At 38.0% G+C, this 15,833-nt stretch overlaps 1 pseudogene; it reads right to left on the reverse strand.

Annotated features, from left to right (window-relative positions):
* Positions 1-2,219: 2,219 nt before the first annotated feature.
* Positions 2,220-2,945, reverse strand: LOC103229457 (large ribosomal subunit protein uL6 pseudogene; annotated as a pseudogene).
* Positions 2,946-15,833: the final 12,888 nt, after the last annotated feature.

The following is a 15,833-nucleotide window of genomic DNA, read 5'->3' on the forward strand; positions in this document are numbered from 1 at the left end:
CAGATAGGAGGTCTATCAGTTTATCCCCAGAGCATGGCAGCCTGCATGCAAGGAATATTTCAGGGGAAACTGCAGACTTGGGTGTTATGAATTTTGGGTTTGAGTCCTATCTTTATGATTTGTTCTGATTGATCTTGGGCAAGTTCTGAAACCTCTGAGAGTCTCAAATTTGTGAAACATTTGGATAAATAAAAGCAACTCTTTCTTGGGATTGATGTGAAGATTAAATAGAATTTTATATATCTCTGTGTAAATAGACACAGATATATATGTTTTCATAAATTGAAGAGCATACTATAAATACTTTTTTTGTAGAGGCAGCAGAGAAAGCTGGATTTGCAGTCAGAAGTTGTGTGTAAAACTCATTTTTCAATTGACTAGTTGGACTGTAGGATTCACATCCTTTAAATGACTCTCACAATGACTATAGCACTAAGGAAAGAATACCATCTCCTCCAGCAGAAGATCCTGGTCAAAGATGATCACTCCTTGAGCATGTGGTTTTTATCTCCATCCATGACATTTATTTTATTCTGCCTTTTCTTCGAGATGTATATCTCTGTTTCTTCTTTGAGTGAAATCTTTTGAATATAGAGATTTAGTTTCATTTATTTCTGTATTTCCCATAAGGTGAACTATATGTATTGAATAGTAGGTATTTAATAAACATTTGCAAACTGAATAATAGCATGTTGGCTGTTGCGCATTTGAGGAATGTTATATATGTAGAAAAGCCAAAACAGACTATGCAATTCTCTTTGTTTTGATTCGTATTTTCGGCCAGGCAGTAACATCTGGATTGAGACCCATTTTTATGAAAATTTATAGCTAAATAAAGCAGTGTTGGAACTGCAGCCTTGTAGGAAAATGGTTACTCTTTGAACATAGTTCAAAATTCTTGGACATAGTTGCATTTAGCACTGGCTCTGAAAGGGTTTTAACTTCACTGTTCCTTTCCTTTCAGCCCATTTAATGTTAACATTGGCAAACAGAGAAGAAAGTTATGATGGGAAAGGAATTTAGTAAGCGTGCACATCATCTCCTTTATTTCACAGAAGTAGAAACTGAGGCTCACAGCCTTTAAGTGATTGCCCAAACTTGTACTATCATTTTACGGTGATCCAGGAGTAGAACCTGAGTTCTACTTTGGTCCAGCATCTGTTCTCCAGGTCAACATTGCCTTCTTGCCTTCTTGGACAACTTCCCCTTCTTTGTGTCTCCTTCCTTCCTTCCTTCCTTCTTGTTTTTTTTTTTTTTTTTTTTTTTTTTTTTTTTTTTTTTTTTTTTTTTTTTGAGATGGAGTCTTGCTCTGTCACCAGGCTGGAGTGCAGTGGCGTGATCTCCATTCACTGCAACCTCCACCTCCCGAGTTCAAGACATTCTTCTGCCTCAGCCTCCCGAGTAGCTGGGACTACAGGCACGTGCCACCATGCCCAGCTAATTTTTTTTTTGTATTTTTAGTAGAGATGGAGTTTCACTGTGTTGGCCAGGATGGTCTTGATCTCTTGACCTCGTGATCCACCCACCTTGGCCTCCTGAAGTGCTGGGATTACAGGTGTGAACCACCACACCTGGGGTAAACTGTGACACAATCTCTGTGAAGTAATCGAAATAAAGGTACATTTTCCTACACAAAACTTGGAGTGAGTCCTTGCTTCTCAAACTAGTGTTTATATGTACCCTGCAGAACTCCCTGAGGCCACCGTTTAAATATCTTACATTTTCCTGGGAGTATGGTTTTTTTTCAAAAGATTTTTTTGGGGCTGAAAACTACTATTTTCATACTATAACAAATACAAATTTAGAAGAATTACTAGGATAAAGCTAGAGAAATTTTGTAGTTGTAGGATCCTATACCCCTAGACATGCATAGATTCACACCCCATTTTGCTATAAGCAATATTTTGGTGGAAGAGTCTCAGAAGTACTGGGCTAGGTCATATCTTTGTTACATGGTTTGACCTTGCTAGGCAGAAAACATAAGCCAAAGCTAAAAATAGTCTATCTTTGCTATTTTTAACTCTTCTACAATCTGACCTTTTCCCCAGCCATTCTTCAGAAATGGCTCTGTAGGTGGCTGCTAAGGAGAGAGCCTTACTACTAAATCTAGTCCTTCTTTCTTTCCTTCCTTCCTTCCTTCCTTCCTTCCTTCCTTCCTTCCTTCCTTCCTTCCTTCCTTCCTTCCTTCCTTCCCTCCTCCCTCCCTCCCTTTCTCCTTTCCTCCATCCCTTCCTTCCATTTTTTTTCTATCAATAGAGGGCTTTTATTGCATGTTTAAAATATCACAAATAGGTCTTAGGAATCATCCAGCATCTTCTTGTTTCATAGCTGGGTAACTCTGACACTTTATTCATCAGATGGCAGAACTGTTCCTTTCTCAGAGACATAGACACCATCCAACAATTTTCTGGTATCCTTGTTTTTGACTGCTGTAACACTTGCTAAATCAAAGAAGCTGAATTTTGTACAAGTTTACTGTCATTACCTTCAAAAATGAACTCTTCTTTCTGGGCTTGAGATACTGATGGAACAAGCCACACTTGGCCTCATCTGAACCCTGTGGATGCATTTTTCACTTAAGAAATTTCTGATGTCAACAAGAGACCCATTCCTCTGAATGACGATGCTGAGAAGGAAGTGAGCATACATAGACTTCATCTTGTAGCATACACAGACTTCATCTTGTAATGGAAGCCTAGTGTAATGTTCTGGATCCTGTTCTGTACGTGACTATTAATAGTGTGAACCAGAGCAAATTCTTTTCTATTTCTCCACTATGTCAACTTGAAGCCTGTGTTTTCTTTCCGAGTAACCCGAGTTCTACATTAATACGAATGAAGTCTCTCTGCAGAGTTCCTCTGGGGCCCTTCGTAACTGTGAGTCCCTTCAGAGTGATATTGACATTTTCTGGAATGTTTAGTCTGATTCCTGAGAATGGTCTTCATTCTCATGTAGAAGCAGCAAGGACAGAATATCTTAACTCTTTTTTGACCTCTCTACGGTATTTGACACTGCCGACTGGCTCTCCTTCTTTGAAGACGTGCTTGCGTCTTTTGGATCCACAAGGCTTCATTCTCTTTCCTTGTGTCCAGATGCTGGAAGAAGGCTTTTCGTGCCTTTTCTTGGAGACAGGGTCTCACTCTGTCACCCAGGCTGGAGAGCAGTGGCGCAATCAGAGCTCACTGCAGCCTCCAACTCCCGGGCTCAAGCAATCCTCCTGACCTCCACCTCCTGAATAACTGGAACTACAGGTACACAATACTACATTTGGTTATTAATTTTTTTTCTTTTTTTGTAGAGATTGGGTCTTGCTATGTTTCCTGGGCTGGTCTTGGACTTCTGGCCTCAAGTGATTCTGTTGCCTCAACCTCCCAAAGTGCTGGGATTACAGGCATGAGCCACTGTACCTGGTCATGCCTTGTTTTTTAAGGTGATTTTTCTTTCCTCTTTCCTTGAGCTCCATATTCACATACACAACTGAGTTCTGCACAATTTCTCTTAGAACTTGCAAAGACATTTAAAACTCAATAATTGAACAAACACATTCTTTTACCCCCTTTCACCACCATACCCCCTGTTTTCTGGACTATATTATTCTGACCCTAAATTACTATTTCTCTATTGGTTCCTATTTTATGGTGTAAGTAACCACTGCCCAGCCAGATATCTGAGCATTTTTCTTCACTTTTTCTTGCCTCTCACTCTCCTCATTCATGCCATCATCAAGAACTACCTCCTAAATATTTTTCAAAGCCATTTGCCACAACCACAACAACTACTACCCATGTTCAGACTGTTATCTTTTACCTTGTTCCCTTCAGCAACCTTTTCATTTATTTCACAGTCTCAGGTCTTGCTCTCTTCATAAATGTAGGATTGGGAAGAAGAAAATTTTCTAGGAACTGTTAGAAATGTAATAAAACTGTCAAAAGTGTTAAGTCTCAGTCTACTGTTTTGTGACAGTTTGTTAAGAAAGTAACTTTAAAAAAAATCCAGGTAGGAAACACAAAACAATACAAACATTTTGATATATTAACTGATAATGGCACTTTAATTATACCACCCTGTGGAGACAAAGATAATTGTCAAATCTGAGTCATCTATATATCCATAAAATCTTAAGCACACCCTGTCTATTCTCAATTATACTATGCTCTTCAAATCCAGAGGGAATCTTTCTAATGTGCAAACCACATCTGATCCCTTGCCCTATATCCTTCAGTGCCTCCCCATTGCCCTCAGAAAAAAATTCTAAATATCTTAGTTTGGCTTACAAAGGGCTACATGATTTGGTTCCCCCTTGTTCTTTACCCTTATAATCCCTACCTGCTCTAGCTCAGACAAACACCTCTCAGTTTCTCAAATCCACCATGCTCCTTGCTTCCCTCCATATTCGTCCTTCAGAATTTGATTGGTTAACGCAGTGTTTTGCTGGTAAATATTTAACAACTGCCTTTGGGAGAGGGGAAGAAGAGGATCCCAGATTTGCGGCATTTGATGGTTTTCGTGGTACAAACATTCTCACCATGGCTTTTATCAAGCTACCCATGTGATGTCTTTGGACACAAAATTGGGAAGAAATCTGCACAATGGGTCCTAGAGAACGGGTGTGTGCTGGCTTCAGTACACCACTGGGTTAAATCCTACAAAATCCTTTAGATTTTGGCTCATCTGTCCACTTCCCTGGGGAGGCTTTCTTGATCATGCCATATGCTTCCATTGCTTCCTGGAATCAGGATGTCTGTTTGCATGCTCATCACATGAGATTGTGATTTCTTGTGCATGTCTGGGACTTTACTGCAAGACTGTAAGCTCCTTAGAGGCAGGGATTGTGTCTTGTTGACCACTGTCTCTCCAGAACCTTCCAGAGTGCTTAACACATAGTGGTTCTTCAATAAATATTTGTTGAATAAATGAGTGAACAAGGAAAAACCAATAACAATAACTGGGAGCAAGTACTTACTTTGTGCCAGCCATGGTACTAATTAGGCGTTATGCATTACCTTATTTAATTGTCCTCAAAACCGTATAGTAGAGTTATTTGGTTATTGTCATCTTACAGGTAAGAACAATTGAGGATTAAGGCAGCTACATAATCTGCCCAAAGTCACAGTAAGAAAATAGTGGAGCCATATACAAATTCATGCAGCATCATTCAAGCCTGAGTACTTATCCTCTAGGTTATACTGACTTATTTCACTTCAGGTTGAATAAAGCTATCCCTTTTTGACTAGTTGGCTTATGTAAGGAAGATTCAACATCTAAGTCACTTTTAATCAGGGCTCCTACAGAGGGACAGACTCTCTCAAATGTTGTCACTGACATATTAAATTAGTGCAAAAGTAATGGTAAGTAATTGGCAATAGGGCCCCTTAAAATATTCATTTACTTCTAATTAGTAATTCCAGTTCTCAGAAAATAATCAGAACTATGAACAACTCTTTGGGGTCAAAATACTATTCTTAATTATTTAAAACATAATGTTTTACTTTAGAATAGTTTTAGACTTACAGAAAAATTGCAAAGAGAGTATAGAAAGTGTCCGTATGTACTACATCCATTTTCCCCTAATGTAAATATTGGTAAAGTCCGTTTGTCCCGATGAATGAACCAATATTGATAGTAACTAAAATGCACACTGTATTCAGATTTCCTTAGTTATAATCTAATGACCTTTTATTGCTCCAGGATCCTATCTAGGTTATCATTACATACAGTCATCATGTCTTTTTAGGTTCTTCTAAGCTGTGAATTTTTCAGACTTCTCTTGTTTTTGATGACCTTGACAGTTTTGGGGAGTACTGCTCACATTTTTCTTTTTTTTTTTTTTGGTGAGATGGAGTCTCACTCTGTCGCCCAGGCTGGAGTGCAGTGCCGTGATCTCGGCTCACTGTAAGCTCCGCCTCCCAAGTTCACGCCATTCTCCTGCCTCAGCCTCCTGGGTAGCTGGGACTACAGGTGCCCACCAGCACACCCAGCTAATTTTTTGTGTTTTTAGTAGACACAGAGTTTCACTGTGTTAGACAGGAAGGTCTCGATCTCTTGACCTCGTGATCCGCCTGCATCGGCCTCCCAAAGTGCTGGGATTACAGGCATGAGCCACCACGCCAAGCCTACTGCTCACATGTTTTATAGGATGTCCCTTTACTGAAATTTTTCTGATTTTTAAAAATGTTATTAGATGGAACTTGGGGGTTTTGGAAAGAAGACCACAGAGATAAAGTGCCATTATCATCACATCTTTTCAAGGGTGCTTACTATTAACATGGCATCACTGTTGAGTTTGACTTTGGTCACCTGGTTAAGGTAGTGTTTATCATGTTTCTCTACTGTCAAGTTACTCTTTTCTTTCCCCTTCTCCCAGTGTAGTCTTTGGAAGAAAGTCACTGAAAGTAGTTCCCATTTAAGAATAAGAAAATTAATTGTCAAATGTAAGGGCAGAATATTTACATAAATTACTTGGTATATTTCCTTATGGAAGACATATCTATTTTTCTCCTATTAACAAGTTTATTTAACATTTATTTATAAGGGTATAGATGCATAGATAGTTATTTTATGTTTTGAGCTAAAAATCCAATATTACTTTATTTTGTTAGTTAAATTGTTTCAACTTTGACCGCTGAAAGCTCTTTTAGTTGATGTCTGTGTCGTTTTGACATGTCTTATCGTTGTATTTTTTAAAGCTCTTTCTTACTTTGTGGTATGACTATATGCTCCAGGGTCATCTTGTGTATTTCTTGCCCCAGTCCCAGATTCAGCAATTCATCCAAGGAGCCCTTGTCCTTTTATTGAAGAATAGTATTAGAAACAAAGATTCAGGCACTAAGTGGGCTTGTTGCTACTAAATTCAGTGTTTCTAGGTTCTTTCAGTTGACAGAGCAAGGAAATACATGTGTATATACTAACCCCTGAGCATATACATAACTATAAATAATAAATATGTAACCATCCACGTCTATATTAAGCTAAATTTGAGTTCATGCTGATGTCTTTAATCTGTTGCTACATGGATCATTTAGTTTCTACCTCTGGTTTATTTGTAACCTTATACTTTAACAGTAAGAAACCTGATTCTCATCATTCACTATGTATTTATTTAATTTCTTCAATCCCAATATATATATGCCAGGTCTGATCTGCAGACCCTGACCCAGCGATGGATGAAAGATGTACACTGACACGAATATTTTGCCTATCAGTGTGGCTAAGGGGCTCTGCTGCCTGAGTCTGCAGCTTCCACTTCAATTAGCTGGCGATGTTTGCATTTATTTAGTACAGATTAAATGACAAAGATCTCGAGTAAACACCATGAGAGAGTAATTAAGATTGCCAACCTCCTGAGTAGAGAGCAGTCATGGGCCCACAGATGATCAAGGGTCGTTCTTAGGACCACATGAGTAAACAAGCTATTTAGATAAACTCCCCCACATTCCCCTGTTATTTGCTCTTCTGCTATCAACTCAAGGTAAAGAGGATTAGGCTGCCTTCAGCCAAATCTTTTGCTGAAGCTATGCAAACCTCCTGGCCTTCCAAGAAGGTTTGTGTCTATTTCCTATAACTTTATCCTTATAATTTCTCCCACCACACTGACCGATCCCCTGCATATATATAATGGTTTTAGAATTGTCAATTCATAACCCCCTGGAGACAATTTTATCAGTGAGAGTAGAATGCTTATGTGTATTTTCTTTTGCCTTCAGTCTTACAAGGAATTTAGGTCATTTCTAGATATTTAGGTCAGAACTTTTTCCCCAACCTATTAGCAAATATACATTATGAATTTAAGATTCATTCATGTCTTTGCAATGAACTTGATATCTGATTCCTTTCGTTGCTGGGTAGTGTTATATTCTATAGATGTACCATAGTTTATCCACTCACTTATTGAAGGACATCGTAGTTGCTTCCAGATTTGGTGATCATAAATTCCCAGTGGTTTTTAAAAAATCATTGTGAATCATTGGAAAGAACAAAAATATTTAACATTGAGCTACTTAAAACAATATTACATCCATAACATGATGTATTAAGAGAGTTTTTAATAGTAACGGAAAAACAAATGTAGGACATAAAAATTGGATATTTAATATGTTCTCAATTACATAAAACATGAATACGTATCTATATCTGGAAGGATATACAGCACAATTTTCATGGAAGTTATCTTTGGGGATTTAAATAATGGGTAATAATTACTCCTTAAATTGTTTTTCACAGTTTTCACACAGGGGAATTATTACTTTCACAATGAGGAAAAAACAAGCCCAAATTATTTCTAAATCATGAATCATGCTCTAGGTTTGGTAGGGAATTGCAGTTACACATATTCAGGGAAATCTTTGGAATTTTCCTATACTTCTCTCCATGGCTTTCAGGTTGTTTTTCTGCATCAGTTCTTCTGCACTCCAAGTTAATTTTTATTCTTCTGGCTCTCCGAAAACTCCAAGGGTTTTAATACAACTTTGTTTTCCCTTCACACATTCCTCTCCAACTCTCATTAAAATCATGATGACTATTACCAGTCAGACTCTCTCCTTTTCCCAATAGCAGCAATACATTTGACCTATGTGGTAGTTAGAACCCTCATTTCCTAGAATAACTTACATACCATATTTGTAAATAAGATTCTTCACATTCTCGTGGTACTGGATGTCATAGAACTTCTGACTATTATGTTTTGAGATATTTTTGATGACTATTTTTGTAGTGATGGGTGGAGAACACAATTTCTACTATCATATGGGAAGAAAAAGAGGATAAAAATGAATTAAAGTGAATACATGTAAACTTAGCATACTACTTTTGAAAGGGTAAATGCTTGGGCCACTTAGCCAGCTATATTTTCCTGTCAAGGCAAAACTAATGAAGAAAATTCATCATGGGTATGTAGCTGGATGATCACAAGAATAATAGAAAGTGCAGGCTCTCAATTCTTGCACTTTGTAAGGAACTTTTAAATTTCTGTTTGAAATAAGTTTGGTATAGCATTCATTTCCATGGAACATGGCAAAACTATTTAGACAAACCTTATTTCTTATGTAATATTAAAATTTCATGTCTTCACCAGATATTAAAACTTTAAGATTTCTTCTGTCTTTGTGCTAGAGAACTGGGAAATTTTTTTTACCTTAATTTTAACTTGCCAGCCTAACCACCTTGGAACTGCTATAATAGATGAAAATAGATACATCCAGCTGCCATCAACACCTGGGCTCTGCTCTCAGCAGATTCATTTTGAAAGAACCACCTTGAAATGGAGAGAAAGGCCAGGCGTAGTGCCTCATGCCTGTAATCCCACCACTTTGGGAGGCCGAGGTGGGTGGATTGCCTGAGGTCAGGAGTTTGAGAACAGCCTGGCCAACACGGTGAAACCCTGTCTCTACTAAAAATAATAATAATAATAAATAATAAAAAAAATCAGCCAGGCATGGTGGCACATGTCTGTAATCTCAGCTACTCGGGAGGCTGAGGCATGAGAATCACTTGAATGCCGGAGGTGGAGGTTGCTGTGAGCTGAGATCAGGCCACTGCACTCCAGCCTGGGCGACAGAGCGAGACTCCTGAAAGAAAGAAAGAAAGAAAGAAAGAAAGAAAGAAAGAAAGAAAGAAAGAAAGAAAGAAAGAAAGAGAAAGAAAGAAAGAAAGAGAAAGAAAGAAAGAAAGAAAGAAAGAAAGAAAGAAAGAAAGAAAGAAATGGAGAGAGAACCACATGCCAATAGGGTATAAAATGATTCTTGCCAATTTCTGACTCAGCAATGATTTTCCACAAAGCCTAATTCTTCTGGAAACGATTTCAAGCAAATTTTGGTTGGTTAACATTTTCTGAGCTTCTACTTTGTTACAGGCAGTGTGTTAATTGCTGGATTTCACCTGTTGGAAGGTGAAAAAACCTTAGTGAATTCTTCCATTCAAGGAGTTTATTGTTTAGTAAGAGAAGGAGAAACACAAATAGCTCTCTGTAAAAGTAGGCAATAAATGATATTCTAGAGATAGGAAACTTGGCTCTATGGTATGCAAAGGAGACAGACATCCCACCATGCCTCTAAGTCTTTCTTCTATATATATATTTTGAAGTTTCATGGAAGAAGAAAACTATTCTGTTGTTTACAGTTCAAAGCAGAACTTTTGGGCATAGGTCATTGCCAATATTTTACCACGCCTCAGAAGTCAAGTTGTCAATGTCATGGCCACCATTTTTGAGGAATTAAAGGCGCTGGAAAGGATTCCATAGAGCCGTTACTAACTTAGCTGTTACCAAATAATTACTATGGTTGCCCATAATAATTCTTTAATTTTATATCATTTCCGGTTGATAGAGATGATCTTGGAATGACATGGATGATTTGAGGACTGCTAAGCATTTGAGTAATTTGATAACTAAATGCTGAGAAGTCCTTAACAAACATTATAAATTTTTTTTAAGAATGACAGCTAATCTTCAGAGTCTGGAGCAGAGACTTAAATTTGTTAGAAGGAAAGGGAGAGAACTACCTTAGGTAGTGAGGCTGCTTCATGCTTCACAGGACAAACTCCCCCTCCCTAGGCATACGCCTTTCTTTGTTTGGGCATCTGGGTTATGCTTAGAAGTTCAAAAGCAAAGTACAATGGGAAAACGCTGGCTATACATTACTACACATACATGTTCAGAAATACTTGAAGTGAAAGACTGATGCACAGTAATTTTAGACATCTTCCATTGGCCACAGAAGGCCAGGACTTAGGTTAACAGGTAGAAATGATTCAGCAATATCAATAGGTAGAGGCTTATGTAAGAAAGATGCTTAATAGGCATAAATGCACCTCTGGGTATATTATGGGCATATCCAATTTCCCGCCTACAATTTTCATATAACATGTTTCCATTGATATACATTGATAGACATTATGAATTGCTGTAAGCAAGAAATCTTACCATTATTTCAACTGTGTTTTGACAAGCACTCTCAAACATATAATGCCTCTGCTTTCTAAGAGTTAAAATGAGGACCACTGTTTGGACTTTATACAAAATTTCCTTCCATTAATAATACTGGAGATATGAAAGTGGAAAGTGGAGGTCCTTATTTATTGGATTGATCCATGCATTAGTCTGTACCTCTCTTAAGTTGTGTTATGCAAATTTAAACATAGCATAAAAATATAAAGAATATTATTTACAAAGCTATTCTCTTTAAGTAAATCATAATATTTTGCCATATTTGCTTCAGGTTTAAAACAGCTCATTAAACATCATAAGAAAGAGTAGTCTTGGCAATAAACAAGCTTCCTTACTGCTCGTGACATATTCAAAAGCAACTCTTTATTGCTAAGTTCCTCCAAACTTTGAAATTGGCTTAAGTGAGTTTTCATGATTTGGTTCTGCATTACCTCTCTACTTTCATCATTTTCCACCTCTGCTCCTTATCAACCCCAAATATACTACACTCTAGCCATATTGCATTTCTTTCAGTTTCTGGAAGACACATCTTTCTCACTTCCTCACTTTCTCTCTCTGCCTGGACATTCTCTCTGCCTGGAATGTCTTCTCATTTGCCTGCCCTCCTGAGCAATTTCTATCGAGATCTTAGTCTATATATCTTCTGAAAGTTTCATCTGATATCTAAGTCAGGTGCCTTCCTAAGGTTCTTCCTTCAGCAGATTGTTTTTCTCTTTTCCAAGTCAAATACTGGCTAAAACAGCGAGGACAGTAAATATGGTAGATAACACTTAGTAAATAAACAAAAATATATGTTTTGGTAATTATAAGCATTTTTGAAAATTTGCTTTTAGTAAGTTTATTTAATAAGCTGAAGACTACTGATACATTGAAAGTTACATGTAATATCAACTTATTTTACAATATTCATGTAACTCTTACTGTGCACTACCTTGTGTTAGTCTTTCACATACTTGTCTCATATATGCATATACATACATACACACATAAATGTAGGTGAAACCACCTTTGCAAAAATTGTAACGAGAAAATTATGACAGTAAAAGAGATCAGACCTAATTGACTCCAACTTGCTTCTAACCTTTAAGCTGTCCTTGTTCTTTCTAAGGCATAGGCCAAACTAACTTTGGGAAGGAATTCAGCTCATAGTTTGAAATAAAATTGATAATAGCCCTTTACTGAAAAGACCCCCTTCCTGCCTGGGAACCAGTCTGCCTTTGCAGGACTAACAAATTAGCTATAAGATTAGAAAGTACGGATTAGGGGTCATGTAGCCTCTGGTTCCAAGGGTCTGAACCTCCCCAAATTGCTCCTGGTGATAACATCACTATTGTAAAACCTAATTTCAGTGCTTGAGATATTTTGCAGACCCTGCACTGGATGGATCAGCTGACCCTACCCAGATGGGTAACCTGGCTCAACCATTTCTGCCATCCCACCCAGGAACAGAAGCTGGCAAGAAAACTTCACTTTGACCCCTTATGATTCCATCTCCAACCTGACCAATTAGCACTTCCCACTTCCCAAGCCCCTACCTGCCAAATTATCTTTAAAAACTTAAATCACTGAATGCTCAGAAAGACTGATTTCAGTAATAATAAAACTCCGGTCTCCTGCACAGGTGGCTCTGCATGAATTGCTCTTTCTCCACTGCAATTCCCCTGTCTTGATAAATTGGCTCTGTTTAGGCAATGGGCAAAGTGAATCCATTGGGCAGTTATATATGTATGTTTATATTGTGAGGGGTAAGGCTGTTGGGCCCCTGGAGGTTTGCTGAAAATCACTTACATGAGAGATTGATTAATAGGGGAAAAAGCATACAAATTTATTTAATGTGTATACATGGGAGGCTTCTGAATGAAGAACCAATCTGTTAATGGGGTATGAAAGCTCATATACTACTTTGAGGAAAAAATTCAGGCTTAGAGCATGGCCAAAACCAGGTTATAGTGGCAAGACAGGTAATGGGAGGGAGAAAGGATGGGTATTGGCTAGCGAAGGTGGTCTTGTTAGGTAGATGAAGTCTCATAGTCAATAGCCCTCAGAGAGAATAAATGGTAAATGTTTCTTTTCAGACCTTTAAAGGGATCAGACTCTATTAAGCTCTCCTAGATCTTGGAAAGCCCTAGAAAGGGAAGACCTGGCTGTATTAATGGAAATTCTATGCAGATGCAAATTTATCCTACAAAAGATAGCTTTGCAGGCTCACTTCATTCTGCTGACTCTGTGGCAGGCATTTCAAAATATGTCACATACATTTATTTTGCAGTAAGATTATCTGTCTATCTATCTATCTATCTAATCTATCTACCACAAAGTTTAAAAGAATTGGAGACTTAGAAATATATTGGGTATTTCTCATCCTTCTCCTATGGTACCGCATTATGCCATGTTTTCTATGTTTAGAATATCATTTAATGCCTTATTTTAGAAAGCATTGTCTGAGTATATATTATAAATATAAATAGAATGTAAGATTTTGAGTACATGATATCATGTGCATTTACTAATATTCCACATACCTGTGTGATATCAGCACATAATAGTTATTCAATTAATTATTAATTTATAATTAAATTAAGAAAATGAAAACAAAGGTAACTAATGTAAAAAAAAAGAATTTGAAAATAAATGATTATATATATATTTTTTGAGACAGCATTTCACTATTGTTGCCCAGGCTGAAGTACAATGGCATGATCTCGGCTCACTGCAACCTCCGCCTTCCAGGTTCAAGCAATTCTCTTGCTTTAGACTCCCAAGTAGTTGGGATTGTGGGTATGCGCCACCACACCTGGCTAATTTTTTATTTTTAGTAGAGATGGGGTTTCACCATGTTGGTCAGGCTGGCTGGTCTTGAACTCCTGACCTCAGGTGATCCACTTGCCTCGGCCTCCCAGAGTACTGGGATTATAGGTGTGAGCCACTGTACCTGGCGGATTGTACATTTTGAAAAGCTTAATAAGAGACATTTTTAAAATCAACCTCAGGAAATGTTCTCCTTATGTTTTTGAACTTGTTTATTCTCTCTCCAAATATTTATTGAGAATTCTGTGGTTTTGATCTTGAATTTACAATGGCAAAGAAAACTAATAAAGAACTTTTAATTTAGCACAGACTCAGAGATTAAGAAAATAAATCAATTATTTAGGTCGAAAATAAGATAAGAACAAATAAATATAAATGAAAAGAAGTACTTCTTTAGATTGAATGGTTGGGAAAGGCCTCTCTGAGGAAGAAATATGTGACTTAGGAACTGAGGTAGAATGGAAGAGAAGTGCCTTTAGAGATGGAAATTTTTTGTTGTTGTTGATTTTTACAAAGGGAGGGGAAAGGGAGCCTTATTGAAACCAAACACTATGGAAGTCATACTGAGCTTTTCAGACAAAGTTAAAGAGTGTGTAGGGGAAAAACCAGGAAAACAATCATGAGGTTCTATGATTTAATGCTATTTTTCTTTCTGTGGGTGTTTGTGTGTGTGTCCCATATTATTCAAGGTATGCCTTCAGTAGAATTACAATCTAATGTATATATTTATGTTTTTTAAAAGTGACATATATTATTACTATTTGATATAGTCTGGCTTTGTGTCCCCACACAAATCTCTTCTTGAATTGTAATCCCCATGTGTCAAGGAATCACCTGGTGGAGGTGATTGGATCATGGGGGTGGTTCCCCCCCATGCTGTTCTCATGATAGTGAGTGACTTCTCAAGAGATCTGATGGCTTAAAAGTATTTGGCAGTTCCTTGCCCTCTCCTACTCCCAAGTAAGATGTGTCTTGCTTCCCCTTCACCTTCCACCATGATTGTAAGTTTCCTGAGGCCTCCCCAGCCATGCAGAATTAAACCTTTCTTCTTCATAAGTTACAATGACTCAGGTAGTTCTTTATAGCAGTGTAAAAATGGACAAAGACAAAAAATGGGTACTGGGAGTTTGGGGCATTGCTATAAAGATACTTAAAAAAGTGGAGGCAACTTTGAAACTGGGTAATGATCAGAGGTTGAAACAGTTTGGAGGACTCAGAAGAACACAGGAAGATGTGAGAAAGTTTGGAACTTCCTAGAGACTTGTTGAATAGTTTGACCAAAATTCTGATAGTGATATGGACAATGAAGTCCAGGCTGAGGTGGTCTCAGATGGAGATGAGGAACTTATTGTGAGCTGGAGCAAAGGTCACACCCTTGCTATGCTTTAGCAAAGAGACTGCTGGCATTTTGCCCATGTCCTAAAGATCTGTGGTACTTTGAACTTACGAAAGATGATTTAGGGTATCTGGCAGAATGAATTTCTAAGCAGCAAAACATTCAAGACGTGACCTGGCTTTTTCTGAAAGTGTACAGTCATATGCATTCACAAAGAGATGATTTGAAATTGGAACTTATGTTCAAAAGGGAAGTGGAACATAGAAGTTTGGAAAATTTGTAGCTTGACCATGTAGCAGAAAAGAAAAACTCATTTTCTAGCGATAAATTCAAGCCTCCTGCAGAAATTTGCTTAAGTAATGAAGAGCTGAAGGGTAATAGCCAAGATAATGGGGAAAATATCACTAGGCATTTCAGAGATCTTCATAGCATCCCCTTCCGTCACTGGCCTAGAGGCCTAGGAGGCAAAAACGTTTTCCTAGGACCCAGGTGCTCTGTGCACCCTTGGGACATGGTGCCCTATGTCCCAGCCATTGCAGTTTTAGCCATGGCTTGTAGGGGCCAAGATACTGCTCAGGCCATTGCTTCAGAGGGTGCAAGCCCCAAGCCTTGGCACCTTCCATGTGGTATTGGGCCTGTGGGTGTGCAGAAGACAAGAGTTCAGTTTTGGAACCCCTCCCTCAATTTCAGAGGATGTATGAAAATGCCTGGATGCAGAAGTCTGCTGCAGGGGCAGAGCCCTCATGGAGA

The sequence above is a fragment of the Chlorocebus sabaeus genome, chromosome 24 (genome assembly GCF_047675955.1).
Source record: "Chlorocebus sabaeus isolate Y175 chromosome 24, mChlSab1.0.hap1, whole genome shotgun sequence".
NCBI lineage: Eukaryota > Metazoa > Chordata > Mammalia > Primates > Cercopithecidae > Chlorocebus > Chlorocebus sabaeus.